This window comes from Mesoplodon bidens (assembly GCF_964165515.1).
Source record: "Mesoplodon bidens genome assembly, chromosome: 7".
Lineage (NCBI taxonomy): Eukaryota > Metazoa > Chordata > Mammalia > Artiodactyla > Ziphiidae > Mesoplodon > Mesoplodon bidens.
This window is the reverse complement of record NC_138164.1, coordinates 77,085,716-77,098,941: the sequence shown is the minus strand read 5'-3', so window position 1 is coordinate 77,098,941 and position 13,226 is coordinate 77,085,716.

Below are 13,226 nucleotides of genomic sequence, written 5' to 3'. Positions count from 1 at the left end.
ATACACACCACTATATAAAAAATAGATAACTATTTATAACTATCTATTATAAATAGACAAGGACCTATTGTACAGCACAGGGAACTGTACTTAATACTCTGCAATGGGGCCTCCCTGGTGGCGCAGTGGTTGAGAGTCCGCCTGCCGATGCAGGGGACACGGGTTCGTGCCCTGGTCCGGGAAGATCCCACATGTCGCGGAGCGGCTGGGCCCGTGAGCCATGGCCACTGAGCCTGCGCATCCGGAGCCTGTGCTCCGCAGTGGGAGAGGCCACAACAGTGAGAGGCCCACGTACCGCAAAGAAAAACATAAAAAAAAAAAAAAATACTCTGCAATGACCTATATGGGAAAAGAATCTAAAAAAGAATGGATATATGTATATGTATAACTGATTCATTTTGCTGTACAGCAGAAACCAACACAACATTGTAAATCAACTACACTCCAATAAAAATTAAAAAAAAACATAAAAAGAATAAAACTATTGTAGGGTAGTTAATGTTCTAAAACTCTTACATCTTACAGCAGTAGGGAATCAATGTGTCCTAGTGGCTGGATGAAAGAATCAGGGAGTGAATCTAAAATGACCTTCAGTGGGTAATAAACTTCCTTTAAATCACATGTCTATAAAATTCATGTGAATTTTGAATTCTACTCCATATTATTTCTATGCTTTCTTACAAACAAAAAGTAATGTTATAAATTATTTGCTATAAAGTAAAATTGATGTATTATTTTTGTTTTGTGGCTTCCTGTACCCTCACGTATGCTGCAAGGGTAACCAAAGGGCATATGTATTAGATTGGATCAAAAAGGGGTTACAGACAAGCAGAGGAACTGAGGAATGTCCGATGAAGGCATTATTTTAAATAGGGCAGGCAGAGTTAAGGAAAACCAACATAGAATAGTGAGGTACTGCAGTGGGTTGAATGGTAACCTCTCCAAAATATACGTCCACGTCCCAATCTCTGGAATTGTGAATATCGCCTCATATATCAGGAGTGACAGTAACCTTATAAGGTAACAGATGTGATTATGTTGAGGATCTTGAGATGAGGAGATTATCTGGGATTATTCAGTTGGGACCTAAATGCCTTCTCAAGTGTCCTTGTAAGAAAGAGACAACACAGAAGGGAGATAACAGAAGAGGAGGAGGCAATGTGAAGATGGAGGTGGAGATCGGAGTGATGAGGCCATAAGCCAAGGAATGTGGACAGCCACCAAAAGCTCAAAAAGGCAAGGACTGGATTTTCCCCTAGAGCCTCTGGAGTATAACCCTGCTGGCACCGTGATTTCAGACTCTGACCTTTGCAACTGAGAGAATAAGTGTCTGTTTTTTTTTTTTTTTTTTGCGGTATGCAGACCTCTCACTGTCGTGGCCTCTCCCGTTGTGGAGCACAGGCTCCGGATGCGCAGGCTCAGCGGCCATGGCTCACGGGCCCAGCCACTCCGCGGCATGTGGGATCTTCCCGGACTGGGGCACGAACCCGTGTCCCCTGCATCGACAGGCAGACTCTCAACCACTGCACCACCAGGGAAGTCCCAATGTCTGTTGTTTTAAGCCACCTGATTTTGTGCTAATATTGGGGAAGCCACAAGAAGGTAATGCAGGCACCTTTGTGCCAGCAATCAAGTGAAGCCATTTGCATCACTGGGTCAGCAGTGTCAGGAGACGGAGTGGCTGCCAGCACATGGAGAGGCCTGCAGCTGCAGCTCCAGCTGGAGCCAGAGGAGAGAGCCACTAGGCAAGTGCTGAGGCATCGGGCAGAGGAACGGTCTGACAGGAAGGAAGCCAGGGACGTAATACCCTGGCCTCTGCCTCCCTTCATTTTCTTATTCATTTTCCATGATGGCCATTGAATACAGTTGGAAGCTTGGCATCAGAAGAGACTGGTTGATACAATCCGTAGAAATCAGCTTCCCTGGAGAGAGCAGAGTGGAGCAGGATAGTCGAGGAGGAAGAGAGAATATCCAGCATCATATTTGTACCTCCGTTCGGTCACTTCAGGATGGTGAAGATGTTATTGGCTTATGAGTCAGGAGGCTTGAATTCTAGTCTTTCTGTTACGAGCTGTCTGTGTACTTAGTTATCTCTGGGTTCCATTTTCTGATCTATTAAAAAATGACTTTTTTTTTTAACACTTTGGAAGTTGAAGATGTCTCAGAAGTCATAAGCCACACTGAGGCTTAAGAAGGAGAAAGAGACTTACATATGGCATGTGACTATTCAGGTCAAAGCAGGGACCCCATCTCACACGTGGGAGTGCTTGCCATGCTTTTCTAGACTTTGTGGAAGAATCTATTGCCACACACTGAGAGAAGCAGGAAGTGCTACACAAATAGAAGGTGAGTGACAGAACATTCCCTGTTGGAGTGTAGGCTTCAATTTTCTGGGAGATACTGTGGGATGTTGTTTCTCTTCCTTGCACTTACAATTCCCTGTTCTCCCTGCCCCATCCTCCACCCCATCCTACCTCAGGCCTCTGAGAATCAATCAAACATCTGTTCCTTAGGGATGCCTTTCCTGATCAACCAAAGTAAACCTGTTTTTAAAATAATCTGGGCCACCTATGTGCTTTGTACATTTCTCTATTGTTTCAGTCATTGCACTGTATTTCAGTTATTACACTGCATATTTGACTCTGCCCTTTGACAGAAATCCCCTCAAGAGCAAGGAAAGTGTTGTGTTTCTCCTTATTTTCAATTCTTAGCACAGTGCTTGGCACCTAGTGGATCTTTAATATTACTTATTTAATGAATATATGGAGTTGCAAAGAAATGCATGAAATTCTGTAAGAGGATGACTTCGCCAGAATCTAGATGTACCCAAATTTTGTACTATGTGCCTAGATTCACTCTAGGATTCAAAAATAGTTTAGTCAAAACTTGTTCATTCAGAAATTTTTTTAAAAGAGGGAATTCTCTGGTGGTCCAGTGGTTAGGACTCCGCACTTTCACTGCTGGGGCCCACGTTCGATCCCTGGTCGGCGAACTAAAATCCTTCAAGTGGCACGGTGTGGTCAAAGAAATAAAAAATAATAATAAAAAAAACCCAACATGTTAATTCTGGCTGGCTCCTTGATTGTCCTAATGTTTTCCATCCACCTGAGTGATCCCGTAGCTTTTTGGACAAACATCAATCTAGAATATACCATGGTGTAAAAATTATCTCTTGTGTGTGTCCCCCAATATATTGGGAGTCCCTGAGGATGTCAACTATGTCTTGTTATATTCCTAACACATATCACAATGTCTGCCACAGAATAATCAATTAAAGTTTATTAAAATTAACTGAAGGTCTACCTAATTGACTTTAATTTTATTATTGCTTTGGCAATTGCCACAATATGTAAGCAATGGATGGATAGATTTTTACCAATTTTTGGATGGTATGTGTGGAAATGTATGATATAAATTTAAAAAAAGTATGTAGCATATGCAAGATTTATTTTTGCAGGAGTCCCAGGGAGCAAACTCAAAGAGCCATTCTCTGGAGTGGCTGAAACTGAGTAACATTGAAGAGCACATGGGACTTTGGATGCAGAGAGACACGGCATATGTATGAGAAAACACGCAGTGCTTTCAAACAGAGCCCCAAAGCAAAAGTCACTGGGGTAGGTGCTTTTTTTTTTTTTTTTTTTTTTTTTTTTGCAGTACGCGGGCCTCTCACTGTTGTGGCCTCTCCCATTGCGGAGCACAGGCTCCGGACGAGCAGGCTCAGTGGCCATGGCTCACAGGTACAGCAGCTCTGCAGCATGTGGGATCTTCCCGGACTGGGGCACGAACCCGTGTCCCCTGCATCGGCAGGCGGACTCTCAACCACTGCGCCACGAGGGAAGCCCCAAGGGGTAGGTGCTTTAAATAGTCAGCATTGATTTGTGTCCAGGCTGTTTCTCAGTTGGGCATTCCTGTGTTGCCTGCTCTGGGACGAGTAACAGCAGGGATTTTTAACTACAGGTAATGACTCTCTCCAGCGACAGGAGACAGCCAGCTAATCGTCATGATGCCAACTGCTTTACAAGTACCTTCTTGTATATGAGTCCATTTGTTCCTCCCAATAACTCTGTGAGGAAGTTATTGTATCCTCAATTTATATGAGGAAGCTAAAGCTCAGAAAGCTTAAGTGACTTGCCGGAGCCCACAGGACTAACAGATCATCAGCTGGAATGCACACCACCATCTCCTGATGACAAAGATAAAGATTGTTTCACTAAATCACACTCCCTTCTCTGATAAAAGTTGCTAAAGAATGTCAGTCTTCCCATGGATTCAGTGCTCTGATGGATCCCAGTCTTTCTCCCTCCACTGATGGATTCACTTGTTAACGAGGGAGAAGCCTGAGTAACTCAGGGCTTAATCTCCTGCCTGACTGCTCCGAGGTTTCTGATGGAGCTCTCTGTCTCTTAGCAAGTTTTTCATTTAGTCCTATGATGGAGACTAATGACACAGTTAGAAATTCAGATAGAACCTCAAAGAGAAGCTTTTCTGAATGTGTCTGAGTCTTTAAGAAGTTTTTCCCTGTCCGTATCTGTTTTAAACAATGAACAGGAACTAGAGTGAACCGAGGAGAGGGTTAGATGCTTAACGGCAAGTGATGGAAATGAGAGGACCTATCGCACTCTGTCAGGAAATGTGCCTTCTACCCTCAGCTCTAGCCAGGGTTGGGTATTTATCAATCGCCTCCTGGTTCTGATCTCTCTGACAAGGCAACTGTCATTCAATCTCATCTGCCATCAATTTCATTCCTCCTGCCAAATACATCTTGAGTGATGTTGAATGACTCCAAATGGTAATTTTCCATTGATCCATTTGGCAATGTGGTAGAAGGAGGAATGAGATGGTGGGCAAAGGTGATCAGCAAGTAGAATCTGAGAAGACTAGGAAGAAATCTGCTCTGTTTGGGTCTCTGCAAGTGAATTAACTGAGAATTTTGCCACTGCCAAATTTCAGCTGGCCTGGGATTTTGATCTTTGTTATCTGGCTTAGCTCTTTTTTGGAACAAAGTAGGATGACTTTTGACAATTCAGTGTGAATGTGATGCTACACCATATGATGCCATATACTGTAATAAAAATGACCCGTGGAACTCGTGCCTTCCTGGCATTAGCTGGTGGCTACCAGCTTGGACTTCAAAGACAGAGACCCAAATTCAAATCTCTACCTTCCCATTTTATAGCTGTGGGACTTTGGAAAATCATTTATCTCTGTGAGTCTCAGTGTCTTCATGAATAAAATAATAGTGTTTCCCATGTACAGTTGAGAAGACTAAATGGTTAACAATGTGACCATGCTTAGTTAACATCCATAAGTGCTCATTCATACTAGCCTTTAACATATTACAGTCTCAACACTGGCTACATGTTACAATTACCTGGGGAGCTTTTAAAAATCCCAATGCCCAGGCCACACCCCAAATCAATTAAATCTGAATCTCTGGTGTTAGATATCAGTAATGTTTAAAATCTCCCTTGGTGATTCTAATGTGTGGCCAAGGATGAGAACTAGTGTTAAAATCTATTATTAGCCCATAAAATTTCATCTTGTGCAGATTGTATCTGGATAAAAATGAATGATGGAATGGAGTTAAATTCTACTTAAGACCAATCATGCCTGGTGCTTTTCACGATATTCCCATTTTATGGGCGAGCAAACCGAGGGGTTCAGGATGTTAAAGTAGTATATGATAGAGCTAGAATTCCAATTCAGGGACTCTAAATGTGAATCAATGCAGTTTCTGCTTCATGTGGTCCCCATACTATTTTGAGGCTAGTCTTAAGGACTGGTGTTTGGATTATTTCAGAATTTGCTCTTCTTGTTAAGTTTTGGAATAAGCCCTGCAGGAAGCAAGCAGGTAAACATTATAAAGTATTTGTTGTTCTTTTCCCCATTGTCACACAGCTAAGAGGAGATTACAGCTGATAGTGGGTGTTTATTTGACTGAGTAGAGGCCTGGGAGTCAGATGTCTGTACAGATTCTGCTCCTATTATGTATGACCCAGATGGTCTTAGGCAGGTCACTTAGCATCTCTGAGCCTTCCGCTCTTCAGCTATAAAAGGGCAATAGATGATGCCCACACAAACTCTTTCACACAGGTGTTTATAGCAGCTTTATTCATAATTGTCAAAACTTGGAAGCAATGAAGATGTCCTTTAGTAGGTGAGTAGATAAATAAATTGTGGTACATCCAGACAATGGCATATTATTCCACACTAAAAAGAAATGAACTATCAAGCCGTGATAAGACACAGAAGAAACTTAAATGTATATTACTAAGCAATAGAACTAATCTGAAAAGGCTACATACCATATGATTCCAGCTATATGCCATTCTGGAAAAGGCAGAACTATGGAGACAGTAAAAATATCAGTAGTTGCTAAGGGTTGGGGGCCAAAGAGGGATGAATAGTGAAGCAGAGAGCAATGAAACTACTTTGTATGACACTGTAATGGTGGCTACATGTCATTATACATTTGTCCAAACCCATAGAATGGACACCACCAGGAGTGAACCCTGAGTAAACTATGGACTCTGGGTGATAATGAATTGTCGACCTAGGTTCATCAGTTGTAGCAAAGGTACCACTCTGGTGGGGATGTTGATAATGGGGGAGGCTACGCATGTGTTGGGACAGGGGGGATATGGAAATCTCTGTACGGTCTGCTCAATACTTCTGTGAACCCGAAGCAGTTCTAAAAAATAAAGTCTATTAAAGAAAAAGGTAACAGACTTTAAAATTCAGATGATTTCTTCTTTATTTTTTAATGGTGAAATTAGCAAAGCAAGTTGAAACCTCATGCAGGACTCTTCATAACCCCCTTCACACCTTTCCCCAAACAAACTCCAGGCAAGCCAGACACAAACCAAGGAGACACTGAGAGGTAGAGTCTTCCCTGATCATCATAGTCTAGGTTAGGTTTCCAATGTCACAGAAGAAAAAGTTTATTGACGAGAAAGAAGAGCAGTGGTCAGTGTTGGGGCCCTGTAAGTGCTCCACCATGGAGCTGCCCAACTCGTGACCTGGATTAATTACAGGTATGGAAATTGACCTCCTCTGTTCTTGCAGCAGCCAGAATGTGCTTAGGATGGCCAGAGCCCCAGGCCATCCCCTTTGGCCCAAAGAACCTAGTCCATACCTCAGGGTGATGGGATATGATCCCCGTCTTTGTGGGTCATGTGAAGAAGCTAGGAGAGATACTGTTTTTGTTTTTCTTAACCCCTCACTCACCTCCACTGAGGTCTGTTCTGGTTGCCAGGCACTAAGGAGGTTCTAGAAAGAATATTTACCATAACACTGTCACCTGTTGTAGCCACAGGATCCTGGCAATTTGAGATGAATGTGCAGTGGCTTTGGGAGCCATGGAGGGTCCACTGAGGGCTGATGGGCTTAGTGTGATGTTGATCCTGGAGACCCTGAGCCGGTGGTGGCAGTGCCGCCAAGGTAGCTTAGTCCAGGCTCAGGTCTCCAAAGAATGCTGGGGAAGATGGTGATTGTATAGTCACAGTGGGGGTTTTGTGCTTAGAGCTTTAAATTGCTATGCAAGAGAGACAATGAATTGACCACTGGAGTCTCTGTCCTTCTAAAGGAAAACTCAAATTTTTGATATGTTCAGCCATAAACATTCTCCAAAGCAAATTTGGAGACCTCAAGTCAACTGTACTAGGAGTTAGACTGGGAAAAAACACTCAGATCTAGCAAACATAAAGACCATTAATAAAGAGCCTGAAAACTAAACCTCTTTACTTTGCCTTAAAATACATTCTTAGAGAAAATCATGGGAAGAAGAGAAATCTAATGTTTACCACAAGTTTGGCTTGTGACTAACATTACAGGTGAGACTCTTCCCTTAGTGGACTCACTATCTGCAGCAAAATATCTTTAGAAACCCATCACAATTGGGGCTTCCCTGGTGGCGCAGTGCTTGAGAGTCTGCCTGCTGATGCAGGGGACACGGGTTCGTGCCCCTGTCCAGGAAGATCCCACATGCCGCGGAGCGGTGGGGTCCATGAACCATGGCCGCTGAGCCTGCGCGCCCGGAGCCTGTGCTCCGCAATGGAAGACCATCACAAGACTGGAGACCTGGTTTGGACAGCATTAACAGAGGCTTTGGAAGAAAGTTTCAATCTTCAGAGAATATAAGGTACTTTCAAAAGAATCTGAAAAATGGCAGGAAGAGTAGGCCAATTTTTTAAAGAGGGGGATAAAGTGTCAAAAAACCCTAAACTGTCTTGAGTAAGTTCTTCATAATGAAGAAATTCGGATCAAGCCTCTAGGTGAACCTTGCTGAAGGTAAGCAGGTGGGCTGCTACCTGGGGCCCCTCCAGTCTGACCGACCTCATCCTCGGTCAGCAGGTCCTCACTAGAGCAAGACAGAGCTGGTCTCGGTGATCTTCACGCAGGAAGCTCTGCAGCTTTCTTTGATTTAACCCTCCCATGGGAGAGAGGAGCAGCTGGCATGGGCTCTTGTCCCCCACGATGTCCTCCCATCAGAGATCAGATGCTGAAGAGGGTCCCAGGAGGAAGGTCCTGAATAGTGAATATCCTGCCTTCCCCCCTATTCTGGCAAGTGAAGAAGAAGATCCCCAGAGTCCTCTCCTCCAGGGATGACCAAAGTCATCCCTGGCCCAGCACTATGCTCCACTGGCGATAAGGAATGTCCCAACACCAACCACAGATTTGTTCCTGTACAACACAACCTGGACACACAAGCAGATCATATCCGAGTTGACCTGCCTTCCATTGAGTCACTTTGAAGATCTAACAACAAGATGTTTTTGTATCTCTCTACCAAACATTCTTTTGTGCTTTTAAGTATTATTCTATTAAGGGACTATGCAATGGCTCAATTGGAAACAGGATGGGTTATAATTGTTAGTATAATATATTAGAGCTGTAGAATATAATAGGAATTTTATAGGTCAATATATTTCATTTTACTTAATTCACAGATAGTATAATTAGAGGATATTTGCTGTCATTACCTAAAATAAACCAGACACACAGTATATTCGTTCCTGTTTATCATGCCCCCTGCCCCCTCATCATAAGATCAACATTAGTCAGCGTTTTACATGAAAAGTTGCCCCAGTGGAAACATTTCAAACTCAAGGTTCATTTCTATGGAACAAGGGCTCATTACCCTCTGGTTATAAAATTAATATTATTTACCATTATAAAATATGATTAATTAAGAAAGCCAAAAAGCTTTGGAAAAAGGATAATAAACCTACGTTTCTGAAATTACTTTTGCTTCTCATTGGGTCATGTATATGAAAAGTTAATTATCCAGTATCACTGACTTATTGTGGAAAGAAGTAGATTGAAAATACATTGTAGAATGCCACACTATTGTCTGTTTCTTTGATGATCTATCCCCTCCCTGTATTTACTGGTGAAAATATAGTCCAGAGAAGTGTTAACTTGATCAGCAAGATAGTAGGTTCTTGTCAGGGGTGGGAATGTATCCCGGATTTCCAAATCCTAGTCATGTTCTTTTTTGTCTAAATGATGGTCTTTATTCTCCCTCCATCAAGGTTCCTGCTAGTCATAAAATGTGCTGTACTTAATATAAAAATTAGCAACTAGAAAATTACTTCAATCACAGTGGGCATATACATTTGTACAAATGGAGGATTCAGCATCAACTGCTTTGTTTAGGGCACTCACAGAGTATCAGCCTTTTGGAGGCCTGAATCATTCTGTTATACTTACAGTTTATTGTAATCACTATATTATTTGGTTTATATCTGGGTTATATAATTAATAGTTAGACTGAGTTGGGAAGAAAATATTTAAGCTAATGCTTATTTGTACCCAAGCTTAGAACTTTGACTGTTACTTGAGACCTGAATTGGAAGGCTTGTAGAATATTTAATTTTAGGATTTGGGAATTTAGAATAAAGTCATTTTATTTTTTCAGCTTACTGTGTCTGCAAGGTCAATGATTGCTACTGAGCACTGCAGTGTCTGATAATCCCCATGGCTTGGCAGAGAATTCACTCCAGGGTGCATACCCATGCATACCTTCAGAAGGAAATAGCTTGGCATGGATTCCTGTTTGTGTGATGGGTGTCTGGGGATCTGAATTATTTCAGTGCCTGTATGGAGGCTGAATGACTATTATACATACTATTATCCAGAGTCACTGTTCATCAAGCACATTGCAGTGTATCAAAAAGGACAGAAGCTTTGTGCTGAAGTGCAGTGGGGAAAGTCATATAAAAGACCCTGAAAAAGTCAGTAACACGAGTAGGAACTGATAGAATGAGATTCAGTTTTGGTAAATGCAACCTGATATGTATGGGGCAAAATCATGTGAAATACAGATATTAAATGGGTTAGAAAAACCTAGAAAAGACTGCTGGTGAAAAGGATCTTGGAGTCTTATTAGCAGATGATAAATTAGATTTGGATTTGTAATGGGCAAGCAAAATAAGCTCATGCTATTTTTGGCTAAAGAGACTAACTTAAGTACCACATTATTCTAGATATAAATCTAGTAACTTGAAAAAAAGCTGTTATTCTTATCCTACTATTCCCTTTTCGCCAATTTATGCAACCCACCTCCCCCAGATTTTTCTGTGGTATTGGAAAAGTTACTAGTTTGGCGGGAGACAGGCCTGCAGAGCGTGAGATTTTATTTCTGGGACATCTCATTGCACAGCTCTGTATATCATTCAGTGCGATAGGAATGACATGATGATTAACAAAACTGGAAGAAAAAAAAGTAGATTAATCTTCTCTGGAGTAAGTAATTTCCACTTCCCTACCGATTAGAGGTGAAGAAATAATCTTATTCTGGGTAAGAACAGATCAATTTCTGTAGGAGAAACTCAATGTGAGGCCACCAGCGTCACACATACATCTGAATGCCAGCTGGCGATTAAAGTAGATTCAGGTTTTTGTGTATGTGGCCAAGACCAAAGATCTGAAAATGGTTGGTCTAGTGTTCTTGCCTGTCTTAAGGAATTAATGACTGGATTTAAAAAGTTGAGAACCCAAATTCTGATCTGATTTTAAAAATGCAAGTAATTCATTTGTCAGCTGTACCCTGACATCTATAGACTGGTTTTGATAATGAATTACTTACAAATGTTTCTTTATTGGGTCCCTTCTAGTGTATGTATGTGCAATAATAAATATAGAAATTGTTCTCCAGAGTCTGAAGGACTGGCAGATATAACTAAGTGTAAGAATTCTGAACAAAGTTTCCATAAGAGGGTAAAAGATAATGAAGCAGTTACATACTGAATCTTCCCAAGGATTTCTATTTTTTCAAGAAAAGTGACCACAGAGGTCAAGCTTTAGATGATTAAAAAAAATAAATCCCCAGAAAAATATGTGAGTAGGAGAATCACCATCACAGTAAAATAACTTTTCTTCCCCCTTCACTACTATATTTTATGGCATACTTATAGTGCACTTATTTATTACTCTATTTATTGTGTGTTTTTCACATATAGTGTTACACTAGACACTGTGGAATACAGAAAAGTATAAAACCTAGTTTTTATGCCCTGGAAGAGAAAAGAAAGAGTGATAAAATGATGTACTGACCGGTGGAAATTGCTGGTGTGTATTAACACTCTGACCTTAGCAAGTTATTAACCACTCCAAGATCCAGTTTTTTTATCTGTAAATGGAATAAGAGCATATGCCAAATAAGATTTTTGTTAGAATTAATTTAATGATTGTTTATATGCCCATACAGTACCTGATACCTAGGTAAGCACTTGATGAATTTTAAATCTCTTCTCTCTTGGGGTTTCCAAAGGGGAAGCGTGCTGGGAGGGATAAATTAGGAGTTGGGATTAACAGATCACACTACTATATATTAATATAAAATGGATAAACAACAGGATTTACTGTATAACACAGGGAACTACATTCAATATTTTATAATAACCTATAAGGGAAAAGAATCTGAAAAATAATATATATGTGTAAATAAATAACTGAATCACTTTGCTGTACATCTGAAACTAACACAATATTGTATGTCAACTGTACTTCAATAAAAATTGTCTTCTCTCTTTTAAATGATGGTATGTGGCAGTATGTGGTAATTACAGAAAGTGCTTAAGAAGGGAAAGGTTTGAAGTAGTGAGAAAAGATTTTGCAAAGATATGAGACTTCACAAAGGGAAAGATGAGCTCAGTATCAATGCACTGTTTGAATAGATCTTTAAAATAAGTGAGGACTCCAGTGACTAGACACTGACACTCTCTCATATATAGGCCAATGTAGCTTTGTGAAGGAAAAAAGGCAGGTGTGGAGAATGTAGTGTAGAGCCTGAAAACCTGTGCTTTGGTATCAGAAAGAGCTATGTTCCCATCTGGCTCCATCAATTACTTGCTGTGTGATCTTGGGAAAGTTACCTAACCTCTCTGAGCATTAGTTGCCTTGCCTATAAAATGGAATAATGGTATCACCCTCAAAGGGTGTCTGTGAGGAGTAAAACAATTAATTGTATGGAAGGTGCTCAGAACAGTGCCTGGCATTACCTCTAAAATAATTCACACATGTAACATCTCTGAACTCAGAACACACTTTGTAACAAATGACATGTCCACATTTCCAGCACTAATAGCTGGAGTATCCTAGAAAACACGGCCTGAAGCCAAGATTATACACTGATGCTTTTGTGTGGGGAGGGCAAGGGCGAGAGGTAAAGATTGCAGTCCAAAAGAGTGACAGAAAGAAGGAAGTGAGTCAGGAACAGAGAGAAGTAAAGCAAACTCAGGAGATGCATTACCAGGCTGACCACAGCTTCACAAGAAACCCAGCCAGTTCTAGGTCAGAAAGGATGTGTCTGGAAAAACCATATGGAACTACTGTGTCTCAGAACATTTTGATGTGTGTGTGGGAATGGTGAAAAATTTCCATAATGTCTCCTGTCTCTCATTGGTCAGAGTTTGGTTTAATTGCCCTCACTTCTGGGTTATGTTATGTGACCTCCTTACTGGGGCAGAGAGACCCTGCAAAGATCTGGGTAGATTGGACCTGAGTGCTGGAGCTGGAGAGGACCCTACCACAGTGAACATAGTGGAGGTCAGGCCGAGGCTGGGTGTTCATATGTTGAAAGGCTGACCACTTTCTGGCCTTCCTGCCCTCCTAGGCCTTGGTGGCCATGTCTTTATATCCAGGACAAGGAGCCCCCACTTGGAAAACTGGTGAGGCTGAGTAAACTGATGAAGAATGCAGCTGGGTCCAGTATAGAGGAACAA